Genomic DNA, 14365 nt, shown 5'->3' with positions numbered 1-14365 from the left:
TTAGGGTTTCATATTGTATGAGAAAACTAGTTTTAAGGAGATTTCTTTAAGTAGACTTTCACCCCTATCACTACACGAAGTTTATTTCTTCAATCTCACTTTTTTTTTATGAAGTTTGATTAATTTTTTATGAAGTTTGATTATTTTTTTTGGTTTGAAAAAATATAATTTTTTATTTGAAAAAATATAAAATTTTTGTTTAGGAAGAGAACCATTGTAAGGACTGCACGTCCTACTTTCTTTTTGAAAGTGGGAGGGGCGGCTACCTAACAGCAGATGATGCAGCGGTAAGTGGTGGGGGCTCCATTCTTCCAGCAACAACAAAAATGGGTGGTGGGTCTCTCCACCTGGAAGTGCTCCAGCCACCAGGAATCTTCATCATCAGTGGGCACAGCACTAAGGAAGGAGGGAGAAGCTGGGGAGTGCATGGTTTCTTCTTCTTAAAGGAAAGAGTTGGTAGATTCAAGGAGTTTTGGAGGGGCTTTACAGATTGGAAGAGTTGCTACCATATCTGTGAGAGGGTGAAGTTGGGAGCTCCTGAAGTGCAAGGAGGCCTTGGATTGCAAGTCCTGGGGAGATTGATTCAAGAGGAGTGTTTGGTGTTGCATCTGGAAGAGTGAAAAGCTTGCTGCAGATCTGGGAGAGGAGAAGTGGAGAGCTCGTGAATTTGGAAGGAGATCCACACACTGCATTTCAAGATTCAAGGAAGTCTTCAAGAGGTAAGGGGAGTTAGATTTTTTTTTTTTATTGATTGAAATATACTATATTTGATGCAAATCTGGGAATTTTGGAGATGAAAAATGGGGTTTCTGGAAATCTGGTGCGATTCTGCAGAATTCTGCAGAAACGCGCGTTCGTCCGCACAGTGCTCGACCAATTAGTGGTCGGCCAAAATAGGTTGAGCGTTCGGTCTTCAGTTTGACGAGCGTTCGCGTTCGTACTTCATTGTGAGTGTAGCGTTCGGTCTTAGTGAACTAGGGATTGTGAGCGTTCGTCTCTAAATTGGTATTTACAGGAAGTCATGTTGAGCGTTCGGTATTGGGTATTATTGATTGCAATTGTTCGTCCTTAATATCGATTCTTAGGTTTGAATCTTTAAACGATCAAATTTGGTAGATTAATAAGCGTTCGGTCTTGAGTTGCTTATCCTTAAGTTTTGGATGTCGAACGATCGGTTTTGGAGTATTAGTGATTAGATGAACGTTCGGTCGTTAGTTCATGCTGATCGGTTAAGTCTTGATTTTAACACTGTTCGGTTAAGTGTGAATTTATTTCGTTCGGTCAAGGTTTATTTTATACTGTTCGGTTGATATTTGATTAAATAGTTGGAAAATGATACTTGAACAACTTCATTTGACAACATTTAGACACGGGACACGTGTCTAAATGTGAGCGGTCCACGTTTTTAATGAAAAAGCTGCCGAAATCTGACGTGGCAAGGGACGGGCAGGTTTAGAAGTTTAGTTTGAAATTTGAAATTCATTTCGAACATGAGAGAGAATCGCGAACATTGAGAGGGAGGCTGTGACCTAGACAGAGAGAGGCCGAGAGAGTTGGAGAAAGGGAGTTCGAGAGAGAGAGGTCCGACGAAGTGCTTGCCGGGGTGCCGCCGGACAACGTTGAAGGCCGTGTCGGAGCTATTCAACCCCTCCAGCCGGTTCCGATTCAATGTCGTCTTCCATCCGGCCCAGCGAACTAGGGGCGCGTTCAAGGTCTCGCTTCGTCCCACCTGCTTCCGTCCCTGTCCCGGAGCATCGCCGGAGTGCCGCCGGAGTGTCGACTGTTCGGTGGACGAAAAAGAGGGGTTTAGGTTTAGGTTTAGGTTTCTTTCCCATTTGGGGAGGTTTAGGTTTTGGTTTCTTTCCCATTTTCATGTATTGAACTCAGTCTCTTTGAAATTTTCTAGTTGAATTTGTTTCTCCACTCAAGTTTCTTATTCATTTTACGCTTTAAGTGTTCATTGTGCTGCAAGTTTTACTGTTCATTATCTCTTTCACGCTGCCATGGTAGGATTTTATTGTTCATGCTTGCTTTCAGTCGCTGGTTCCATTCAAGTTTGTGTTTCTGGGTTTGCGTTTTATGCTTAAGTTTAATTTGTGCATGAACGTTCGGTCATACTATGCGTTTTATGGTTCCATTCAAATTTTTATGTTTCAGTCTAAGCGTTCGGTTTTGATGTTTTAGACTGAGCGTTCGGTTTTGGTGTTTTAGTGATTTAAGCGTTCGATCTAAATTTGATATTCTTAGGTTTGAATCTGGAACGTTCGGTTTTGGGTGTATTAGTAAGCGTTCAGTCAGTAATTTGATATTCTTAGGTTTAAGATCTTGAACGTTCGTTTTGGTGAATTAGTTAGTGTAGCGTTCGGTCTTAAATCTGATGTTCTTATGTTTAAATCATGAACGTTCGAATTTGGTGAATTGTGGATTTTAGCGTTCGGTCTTGGGTATTAGTGATTGTGAGCATTCGACCTTAATTTGATATTCTAAGTTTAAATCTTAAACGTTCGGCCTTGGTGTATTAGTGCGCATAAGCGTTCGTTCTTAACTTGGTATTCTCTTATAGCAATCTTGAGCGTTCGGTCTTAATTTGATAGTCTTAAGTTTGGATCTTGAGCGTTCGGTATTATTATGTGATTAGTGATTGATAGCGTTCGACCTGGATAAGATATTCTGAGGTTTATGTTGTAAGCGTTCGGAAGTTCAATTGATACCGTACGGTTAAGTGAGATTATAGATACCGTTCGATCCAGCTTTGATTTATACGGTTAAGTGTTGATGCGGTAATCGTCGGTCATGTGTTAAGTTTTGACCATTCGGCCATGATTCTAGACGATCGTCCAAAACGCTATGTGTTCGACCAAGACTCAAAACGTTCGTCCTAGTTGTGTCAGAGAAATTTAACGTTCGATCTTGGTTCTGTTTTAATGCTTGTGAGTGTTCGTTCTTAATTTCGATTCTTAGGTTTGAATTTTAAGCGTCCGGTTTTGTGTTCTCAGTTAACGAGCGTTAGCGTTCGATCTTGGCATGTGTTAATGATTGTTTGCGTTCGACCTGGATCGGAGTGTATCTTTTGAACGTTCGGTCTGTGTTTTAGTGAGTGTTAGAGCGTTCGGTCGTGTACTTTACCTACAAAGAGAAAAGCACAACCAAGTATTTTCTCGTTTACCAATCTTAAATATTTTAAAATTATGGGGGAGTGATAACGGTTGAAAAATCGTTATTTTTATACTTAATTTTTATATTAAAAACATCCTTTTTGACTTAGAAGCTTACTTGAACTCATGTTTTTGCTTTAGTTTTGTGAATAAGATGAAATTATACTTGTTGATTTTATCACTGAATTCCCTTGATTTTGTAGGTTAATTGAATGATTTGAAAGAAGAGTTAAAGTACCAAATAGTTGGAATGCAGAAAAGTCAACCAGTGTAGTGGGGCTGACCGTCAGTTGGGCTTGAACGTCCTAGGGATTGTATCTTTTGATGGCTTGAGAATAGAATCACACTTTTCACCCCTTGGGGGTAAATTTGGGGATGGTGATAGCTCTCCTCTTCTTTTTCTAGGGTTTTTCTATCTCTTTCATTCTTTCATTCCATTGTTCATCTAGTTTCACCATGTCTATGGTGAACTAAACCTCCATTGTTGTTGGGGATTGATGTAACTTTTTTAAACTCTCATGTATTGAGTTGATTCTTGATTATATATACTTTACTTCATTAATTGTTAGGGTTTTTCCTTTACACTCTTTGCATGATTTGTTTAACTCATTCAATTGCATGATCATTGATTTTGTCGATACGAACACATACGGGAAAATCTAGAACTGGGGAAATTCTCCCAGAAGCAATATTACCTAGACATAAGAATAGGAGGATCAGTTGCCTTTAAGCTTTTGTGCGAATGTAATGCATGATTAATTGCTAGGGAGACAAGACATTGTGAACTAGTAATTATGAGTAGGCTTTCTTCACCGAGACATCGGGTTTAAGTTAAATTAGAAAGTGACATTAACATTAATGAAGAAGATGAATTCATATATGCATGAGAGTAAATTAGGTGAAATCTAAACTTAACAACAATATCATCAACTTCATCCATTTATTCTTGTGTTTAGCCTCAATTGATCAAATTGCATTCATGTTTTATTTTATTGCATTTGCATTCAAAAACCCCAAAATTTGTTATTTAGAGTCTTAATTAGTTGAGTAATCACATAAGTGTTTAGTGCCGTGACTCTCTTATGAAATGATACTTGGTCTTACGATTTATTATTACTTGATACGATTCGGTACACTTGCCGAGGTTTTAACAAGTTTTTGACTCCATTTTCGGGGATTAAAAATTTGTTTATCAAGTTTTTAGCGTCGTTGCCGAGGACTCGTGGTATAACTATTCTATTTGTGTGATTCTTAACCGATTAGACTTTTTATCTTTTTATTTTTTCTTTATCTTTCTATCTTTTCATCTTTTTCTCTTTTATCTTTTTTTTCTCTTTTTCTCTTTTTATCTTTATAGTTTTTTTATTTTTATTTTTTTTCTTTTTATCTGCTTATCTTTTTATTCTTATTTTTTATCTTTTCATCTTTTTATCCTTTTATCTTTTTATCTTTTTACCTTTTTTTTAATCTTTCTATCTTTCTATCTTTCTATCTTTTTATCTTTTTATCTTTTTATCTTTCTATCTTTCTATCTTTTCATTTCTTTTCTTTTTAATTTTTTATCTTTTTATATTTCTATCTGTCTATGTTTCTATGTTTCTATCTTTTTATGTTTTTATCTTTCTATCTCTTCATCTTTTTATCTTTTTATTTTTTATTTGTTTGTGCTAATTGGGTGCTCTAGTGCAGTGTTCTTTAGTGTTTGCAGGATAAAATTCGAAAAATCTGTACTAGGAGCACAAGATCATCAGGAGAAGAAGGTTTAAGAAGGTCGCAGGGTGTGCCTGGGTGCCCCATTAAGGGCGTTGTGCGCCATCCTTCAAGTGTCATGTTCACCAAGTTTTGTGTATGAAGTGGTTAACGATATCAAAGAGAATGAAGTTATTGAGATTGAGGCTCCTTATTCAAGGAGGGTAAAGATGGTGAACAGGAAGATGCTGCAGATAAGTTAGTGTGATGAAAGCAAAAGAAACACCAACATCAAAGATCCATATTGAGTTTAATGGTGTCAGGCTCATGCCGTTAAACAAGCGTTATTGGGAGGCAATCCAATTTCTAACTTTTTCTTTTGGATTTGAATTTGCTTTGCAGGAATTACAACATCTACTGATGGATGTTGGACAACATCTATTGAGGGATACTAGGAGGACTCAGATTACAACATCTACTGATGAAGGCTGCTATGATGAGGGGGATGAATGATATCGTCTACTGATGGAGGCTATGTGATTAAACATCTACTGATGGATGCTATGTGATTAAGCGTCTACTGATGGATGCTACTGATGACATCTACTGATGGATGCCGATGAAGATGAGAAAGCTTAACATCTATTGATGGATGCTGATGAGAAGGATTCACATCTACTGATGAATGCTGGAAGATTCAGATGAGAGCATCTACTGATGGATGCTACTCATAGCATATACTGATGGATGTTATACTATTAGACATTTACTGATGGATGTTACTGACATCATCTACTGATGGATTCTGTTGGATCAAGATTTTTATGTTTTTGCTTTATTTTTTTTAAATTTTGTTTTATTTTTATTTTTGCTTATGTACTTGGTTTAATGAGTTGTGCTGCAATGGTTTGGTATGATGTGATAAATTGTTTGTGATGATTAATATTCTTGTGTTTGCTCTATTGTTTTATGATGCATGTTGAGTTAATGATTGGTGAGGCTTTTAAGCATAGATGGTGGTTGCTCATAGTTTTGTTAAAATCAGATGCACGATTTCAATTGTGATTAATATGTTGGGCATGATGTTTATCAAATTGTGGAACTTGAGTTAACCTATGAGAGATTGAGCTCCAGAGTTTTTGATTGATTGAATGCTATTATTTTGGAAGCATGATTGATTTTGCCTAATTTTCTATGATTGAACCACTTGCTTGCTTGTTACACATGGTCAAGGCCATTTTTTCTTCTCCTTTAGAGCTAATGCAAATAGGTGAACCCAACAAAGAACAATTTTTCTCTAACCTTTTCTCCTTGAGCCTAAATTTGAAAAGTGGAGAAACCCCTTTTGAAATCCTTACCTTGAGTTAAGTAGAGTATGTTTTTATGGTAATGGAGAATGGTTCAAGTTTGGGATGGTGAGAAACCGGAAAGAACTTTGTAAAATTTATCAAAGAGCATTGAGCAAAAGCAAGAAGCAAAAGAAAAAGAAAAGAGAAGAAAAGAAAGAAAAGAAAAGGTTGAGCTCAATGAAAAGAAAGTGGGAATAAGTTGAAGATTTGGTTTCTCACATAAAAGGAGAAAGAGAGTTAATTGTTAATATGAATGAATGAATTGTGCACTCTCTTAACTCAAGTAATTTTGTTGTCTAGAAAAACCAATTTTCTTCTTAGCCTAGTCTCAATAGAAGCCTTCAAAAGTCCTTGTGATGATAACTTGCTTGTGAGTGTGTTTGATACGTGGTTAAATGAAAGGCAAAGTTGATTCATGTGACATTGTGATGGTGTAGTGTTAGAGTGATACCTCACTATACACCTTTAAGTTTGAGTGAAACACTTTTGAGTGCTTGAGTGAAACACTTTTGAGTGCTTGAGTGAAACACTGTCTTTGGTGAGGAATTGTTCCATACACTATATGATAACATTCTTGCTTGGTTGGTTGATTATTCATGAGGTTTGCATCTTTTGTGTATGTCTTGATTATGTGAGCACCATAGTTGAAGCTTGATTGGATAAAGCATTATATCTTGACTAATCTTTTTATGATGAACAAACATGAGTGATTTACTTGTCCTAGAAAAAAATGCTTTTTGGTGTGATAGACCATTGTAGTATAAGTATTTTGTTTAAGCCAAATTACATTTTTCTTGAGGACAAGCAAAGTTTCAAGTTTGGGATTGTGATAATGGTTGAAAAACCATTATTTTTATACTTAATTTTGATATTAAAAACACCCTTTTTGACTTAGAAGCGTGCTTGAACTCATGTTTTTGCTTTAGTTTTGTGAATAAGAGACTTGAGGTTATACTTGATGATTTTATCACTGAATTCCCTTGATTTTGTAGGCTAATTGAATGATATGAAAGAAGAGTTAAAGTGCCAAATAGTTGGAATGTAGAAAAGTCAACAAGAATTCAGAAAAGTCAACTAGAGTGCAGAAAAGTCAACCAGTGCAGAAAAGTCAACCAGTGTAGTGGGGTTGATCGCTAGTTTTAGTACCGCTGCTACCGCTGAGCGCCACTTTTGGGCGCTGAGCGCCAATTTCGTGGGCTTGGACCCGTTTTCTGTTATTTTTATGTTATATTTAAGGACTTGGACGTCCTAGGGATTGTATCTTTTGATGGCTTGAGAACAGAAACACACTTTTCTATCTCTTTCATTCCATTGTTCATTTAGTTTCACCATGTCTATGGTGAACTAAACCTCCATTGTTGTTGGGGATTGATGTAACTTTTGTAAACTCCCATGTATTGAATTGATTTTTGATTATATATGCTTTACTTCATTAATTGTTAGAGTTTTTCCTCTACACTCTTTGCATGCTTTGTTTAACTCATTCAATTGCATGATCATTGATTTTGTTGATATGGACACATATGGGGAAATCTAGAACTAGGGAAATTCTCCCGAAAGCAATATTACCTATACATAGGAATAGGAGGATCAGTTGTCTTTAAGCTTCTGTGCGAATGTAATGCATGATTAATTGCTAGGGAGACAAGACATTATGAATTAGTAATTAGGAGTAGGCTTTTTTCACCGAGACATTTGTTTTAAGGTAAATTAGAAAGTGACATTAACATTAATGAAGAAGATGAATTCATATATGCAGGAGAGTAAATTAGGTGAAATATAAATCCAACAACAATATCATCAACTTCGTCCATTTATTCTTGTGTTTAGCCTCAATTGATCAAATTGTACTCATGTTTATTTTATTGCATTTGCATTGAAAAACCCCAAAATTTGTTATTTAGAGTCTTAATTAGTTGAGTAATCACATAACTGTTTAGTGTCGTGAGTCTCTTGCGAAACAATACTTGGTCTTACCATTTATTGTTACTTGATACGATTTGGTACACTTACCAAGGTCTTAACAAGTGTACCAAATCGTATTAAGTAGGTAGATTGAGTAGTGATAACGGTTGAAAAACCGTTATTTCTAGGCTTAAAATTGATACCAAAAGCAACCTTTAAGACTTAGAAACTAGCTTGAACTCATATTTTTGCTTTAGTTTTGTGAATAAGAGAGTTGAAGGTGAATTTAATGGTTTTGTGCAAGATTCCCTTGATTTTGTAGGCTAATTGAATGATTTGAAAGAAGAATTGAAGTATTGAATGATTAGAGTGCTGAAAAGTCAACTAGAAACCAGAAAAGTCAACCCGTCAACCAGAAAAGTCAACCAGTCAATCAGAATGCTGAAAAGTCAACCAGAATGCAGAAAAAGTGCGACCGAGTGACGCTGAGCGGTAATTTGGCACTGAGCGGCAGTTTTCAGGTACCGAAATCACCACTGAGAGGCAAAACAGCAGCTGGGGGCAAAATGGATCATGCGCTAGTACTGCTCAGCGATAAAATACCGCTGAGCGCCATTCTAAATGGGCTTGGACCGGTTCTTTGTTACTTTTATGGGCTTGGGCCTAATTTTCTGTAATTTTTAGAATAATACATAAGCTTTAGGACGTCCTAGGGTTTGTATCTTTTGCAGAGTACGAAGCAAACACTCACTTTTCCACCCCTTGGAGGAAGATCTTGGATGCTAAGGCTACCTACTCAACTTTCTAGGGTTCTATCTTTCACTCTTTCATTGTATTTCATCTAGTTTCACCATGAATATGGTGAACTAAACATTGTATTGTTGTTAGGGAATCAATGTAATCTTTTGAAGCTCTCATATATGGAAATTTGTGTTTAAACATCATACTTATGATACATGCGTTCTTTCATCATTAGTTAGGGTTTTTCTTCTTTGCTCAAAGCATGCATTGTTTAACTCATTCGATGACTTGATTATTGATTTTGTCGATATGGGAACATACGGGGAAATCTAGATCTGGGGAAATTCTCCCAATAGCATATTGCCTAGACTAGGAATATGAGGGTTGTTTTCCTTTAAGCTTCTGTGCTTCAGAATTAATTATTAGGGATGCTAGGAATTGTATGAACTCGTAATTAAGGATAGGCTTTCTTTGCAAGGTGATTTAGAGAGTGGCATTAGCATTTATGAAAAGAATGATGAATTCCTAAAAAAAATATGAGAGTGGATACGATGAAATTGATTACCCCAACAACATACTCATCCATCTAATTCGTTCAAAGTGTTTGTGTTCTTCTTTCCCATTGATCATCACATGCATACATGTTTACTTTTTGTCTTTTGCAATTGAAACTTATAACAATTTGTTCTCAAGTCTTAAATAATCAAGAAATCATATAACTAACTAGGACATGAGTCCTTTGGAAGAACGATACTTGGTCTTACCAAGTTTATTACTTGATACGATTCGGTTACACTTGCCGAGGGTTAAACAAGTTTTTGGCGCCGTTTTTCGGTGTTCATAAATTTGTTATCAAGTAGGTACACTCAATGTCCAAATCAAGAACATTGGAATTCACTTTCCAGGCTTATGAGATACTTAAGAGGTTCAATGGATTATGCCATTTAATATAGTGGATTTCCCGCTGTACTAGAAGGGTACAATGATGCTAACTGGATATCTGATTCAGATGAGACAAAATCTACTAGTGGTTATGTATTCACACGTAGGGGTGGGGCGATTACATGGAGATCAGCCAGATAAACAATTATTGCAAGATCAACAATGAAATCTGAGTTTGTCGCTCTTGAGATGGCTGGTAGTGAGAGTGAGTGGTTGAAACACTTCTTAGCAAAGTCCACTAGGAATTAAACCAACCCCATCGGTGTCAATACACTATGATTGCCAATCGACAATAGCTATAGCTAAAAATAAGAATTACAATGGAAAGAATAGAGACACAATTTGATGAAGCAACTGTTAAAGAACTACTTCCATTGACTATGTGAATTCAGAACGGAATCTAGCATATCCTCTGACAAAACTCCTAAGAAGACTAATGATATTAGAAACATTGAGGGGAATGAGACTTAAGCCACTTGCAAACAAACAAGTGATGGTAAGCCCAACCTTTGTGATTGGAGATCCCATGAATAAGGTTCATATGGGTAAAAACAAGTCACTTGTTAGTTCGAATAACACTAAATTGATTTTAATTGATTATGACCATTCCTATGGTGTGTGTAAGTGCTAGATACTGCATTATTGAGAGGCTAAACTTTGTTATTAAAATTCTATGTGGTGAAAGAATTTTAGTTTAAACAAAGTTTTAATGATTTTCATATCCCTTATGGGTGGTGTATGATTTACAGCATACACTTGATGAAATCACCTATATGAGTGTTGAGTGGGGCCACTTGCATGAGATCTTGGCATGATCTCTAGAGTACTCATGAATACCGGGCAAGCGCATGGCCTAGTAAGCACAACACAATGATAACAACAAGGATTGTGGGGGTGTATTGTGATTGATAAACCTCTAACACACGTCAAGTGTCTTTGGTTCATATAGCTTGCTATACCAACTACATTGTGTGTTAAGTTTCTAAATCTAAGACTGGTTCATATAGCTTGCTATACCAGTTCTGATGCATTACATCCTATGAGATCCAAGATAAAAGTTTATTATCCTTCTTTTAATGTTTGAACTATTTGAGTCAAAGATTTTTTCTTTTCAACTTTCTTTTGCAATAAGTGGGGGATTGTTGTAATAATATTACTTTATTGCAAAAGAAACTTTTACAACGTTGAATTATACGCTGAGAGCAATGTCTCTTTTGGCCAACATTACTACAATGTTCCTTTTTCCAATTCAACAGTCAAAAATTTATTACTCTTTCTTCCCTTCTAGCTTTATAAATAGAGGCCTTTCTCCATTCCGTAAAACACACCAAAAGAAGTATTCTCTCATTCTCCTTTCTTCTTTTCCTCTTCTAAAAATATTCTAGGTTTATTTTATACTCTTTTTAGAGATCCTTGCTAGTTCTGAGATTGTCAAAGATATTCTGGGAAGTTCCCTGTTGTATCTTGGGGGACTTCCACAATACACCGCGGATAAGTCCTTAAGGACAGTGAATCTACACGCCTCAAGAAATATTGTTCGTGATTATGTCAGCTTTTATACAACACACTCATAATGACTCCCCTTCTCTTGTTGTATGTTGACGATAAAGCTGTCAAAATGGATTAAAACTAGTTAGTTAACTTGGCCCATCATGGTTTGAGTCAGGTTTAACAAAAAATTGCAAATTTCAATATAGACGAAAAATGGACTCAACTTACAAAAAACTTGGCTGACCCGAATTGAACCTGTAGTGAGTCGCGTTGGCTTACCAAATATATATAAAAGAATACATTTCACTTTTAACTTAAGAATTTAGCAAAAAACACAAGCAAACCATTTTTTTAAAATTGTGGTGGAGAGATGTCCACGTCCATGACACTTCATTCACTCTCTACCTTTATCTCTCATTTTTCATTTTCTTTTCCTAAGGTAGTAAGGTATGATTTAAGGTATCCAAAGTTTAAGCTTTAAGATGAATATGTTGGATTGACTTTTGAGATTATTTATATTTTATTTAGAATTATTATTTTGCTTTTGGGATGAATGAATTTTATTGTCTATAAAATGAGAAAAAAAACTTTTAAAATAGGTTTGCTTTTGGGGTTTTGGTTATATATTAAAAAAAGTGTTAGATTGAAGAAAAAAAGTTGTATTTTTTTTAATTACATGAGCCAACGCATTTAACCCACCAGTCCATGGTGGATTGGTCCATGCTCAAATTTCTTGAGCTCACTAATAAGTGAGTCATGTTGGCTTGACTCACCAAGTGGTCAGCCAGTGATGGGTTGGGTTGGGTGATCTGTTTTAACAACTTTAGCCGATGAGCACTATAGAGGTGAGGTGATAAGGTCGACTTGTACCTGCTGAAATGCGCTACTAACATGTTTAAACAATATATAGAGAAAGGGGGAAGTATGGTGAACCACCTTAAGGTTGCACCCTTGAGTAAGGTAGGGAACCCTTTTCACATGATAATATCGTTTGTGGTGTACATGGTAACCTAAGTTACATAGATGTCAATATGTTTGTCCAGATCAATGTTGTCGTCACATATCAGTATATTGTTAAGGACTTCGACTCACCCCACTCAGCCTTTTCTAGTTTTCTTTTCATCCTTGAATTATCTTCTCTCAAGGCATCCATCTCGTATACATTACATTTCTTTAGCTCAATCAACTCTTTCTATAACTCCAACAACAAAGCCATCTTGCTTGAACTGTTACTTGGTCCTTCAGTCTCTAATTGCTTATCGTTGTTCATTTTGTTTCTATTAGACACCAATTTCCTTTTTGGAAATATACCTTGGCCTCATGGTAGGCGCCAAATGTTTTTGTCAGGGCGAAATACATCTACCACTAGTTTGCACAAGAAAAACTTTTGTTCCTCTTCTTATATGTTGTAAGTTCGAGACGTGGTATTCCATTCATTAATGAAATTAGAGATGTATTCGGGTAAGATCTTTTCAATGCACAAACGAGTGGGATGCTTGCAAAGACACTTCAACGTTCAAATCAGGTATATGTGTAATGCTATAATGTATATGAAATAATATTACCTCGTGAACGTAGTTATTTATAACATTTTCATGGGGTTTACTTAGTTGGGCCTAGGTAACCTAGGTTGACACCTTTCTTAGGTAGTTAAGGTTTTTCTAATCTATTTTATTTGTTAACCCATGAATACTCGAATATTTAAAACTTAATAATTTATAGATTATTAAAATGAAATCTAAATAAAATTATGAAAATAAAATATACTGTAAATTAAATTAAATATAAATTACATTTTAATTTTAATTGAATTGAACCTAATAAAATATAAATTAAATTTTAATTTTACTTAAATTTAACCTAATAAAATGTAAATTAAATTTTAATTTTAATTTTTTATGAGTAATGGATACTCATGGATACGAGTAGTATGATACCTGTACCAGACCCATTTATATGTGAGTATTAAATTATCCATTACTCTTTCTCGTAGATACTCATTTGAAGCATCCGCTTACTATCCATAGCAGATTTTATTCGCGGATACCCACAAACATGAATATTTTAGTCATCCCTCTGTCCTTTTCTTAGATGAAGAGCCCTAACTCAAAGAGACTCCACATAAACCAAAAATTCTCATGTAGCTATAACTACATATAAAATCTTAGATTAATATTACCTGAGCACACTCTCATGATCACAAAAAGAATAAATAATCAAATAAAGTTATCTAAGACCACATGCAAACCCTTTAAAGCCACATGAAATAAAATCTAGAATTGACTCAAGAAAAAAACAAAAAGAGAACTTATTTTATAGAAAAATATGATTGAATAGATGTTGCTTCAAAAATGTTAAGATATGCTTGAATTTTCAAAGAGATGAGAGGACAATCTCACAAAAAAAAATCTAAAAGAAGTTTAGTAAAAGAATTTTAAAAAGATGAAGATTTTTATAAGATGAAAAAAATTTTAAATGAAAATTCATTTATAGTTTTTACTTTTTAAGATAAAATATACTACTATTATTTATAAAACGTTTTTTAATTCTTAATCAATTTTTTAAAACTTCACATTATTTATATCGTGTTTTATATAAAATTATCAAATAAATTAAAAATATGGCATATATTTGGGTGTGAAGGTTGAGTGTAAATATGGCATATATATCACTTGGGTATGCAGAAAGAGTAGGGTTTCTAAAAATTTAATAAAAAAAAGATAAGAAGGAATCATCAACACTGAACTTTTCTGCTGCTTTTTCTTTTCTTTTCTTAATATATTTTTGTGTACAGAACACGAAAGATTTTTCCCTAAAACCAATATTGTTCGAACAAACGAGGATTAGGCTTAATGACAACATACTTTCTTATGTAATCAAACATTGATATTAATATAATTATTAAAAAAATATGATAAATTTATTATATATAATAATTTGTGACATAATTGATTATGTTCAAAGACATTAAACATCTTTCATTATTTTCACTTTTTCAAAAAGATAACGTAAACCTTCAATATGAAATTTCTAACATATTTCTCATTAAAACATCTATATTTCGTACACGAAACTAAATTTTAATGTCGTCTA

This window comes from Vigna umbellata, chromosome 7 (assembly GCF_029865625.1).
Source record: "Vigna umbellata cultivar VRB3 chromosome 7, Vumbellata_1.0, whole genome shotgun sequence".
NCBI lineage: Eukaryota > Viridiplantae > Streptophyta > Magnoliopsida > Fabales > Fabaceae > Vigna > Vigna umbellata.
This window is presented reverse-complemented; position numbering follows the sequence as displayed.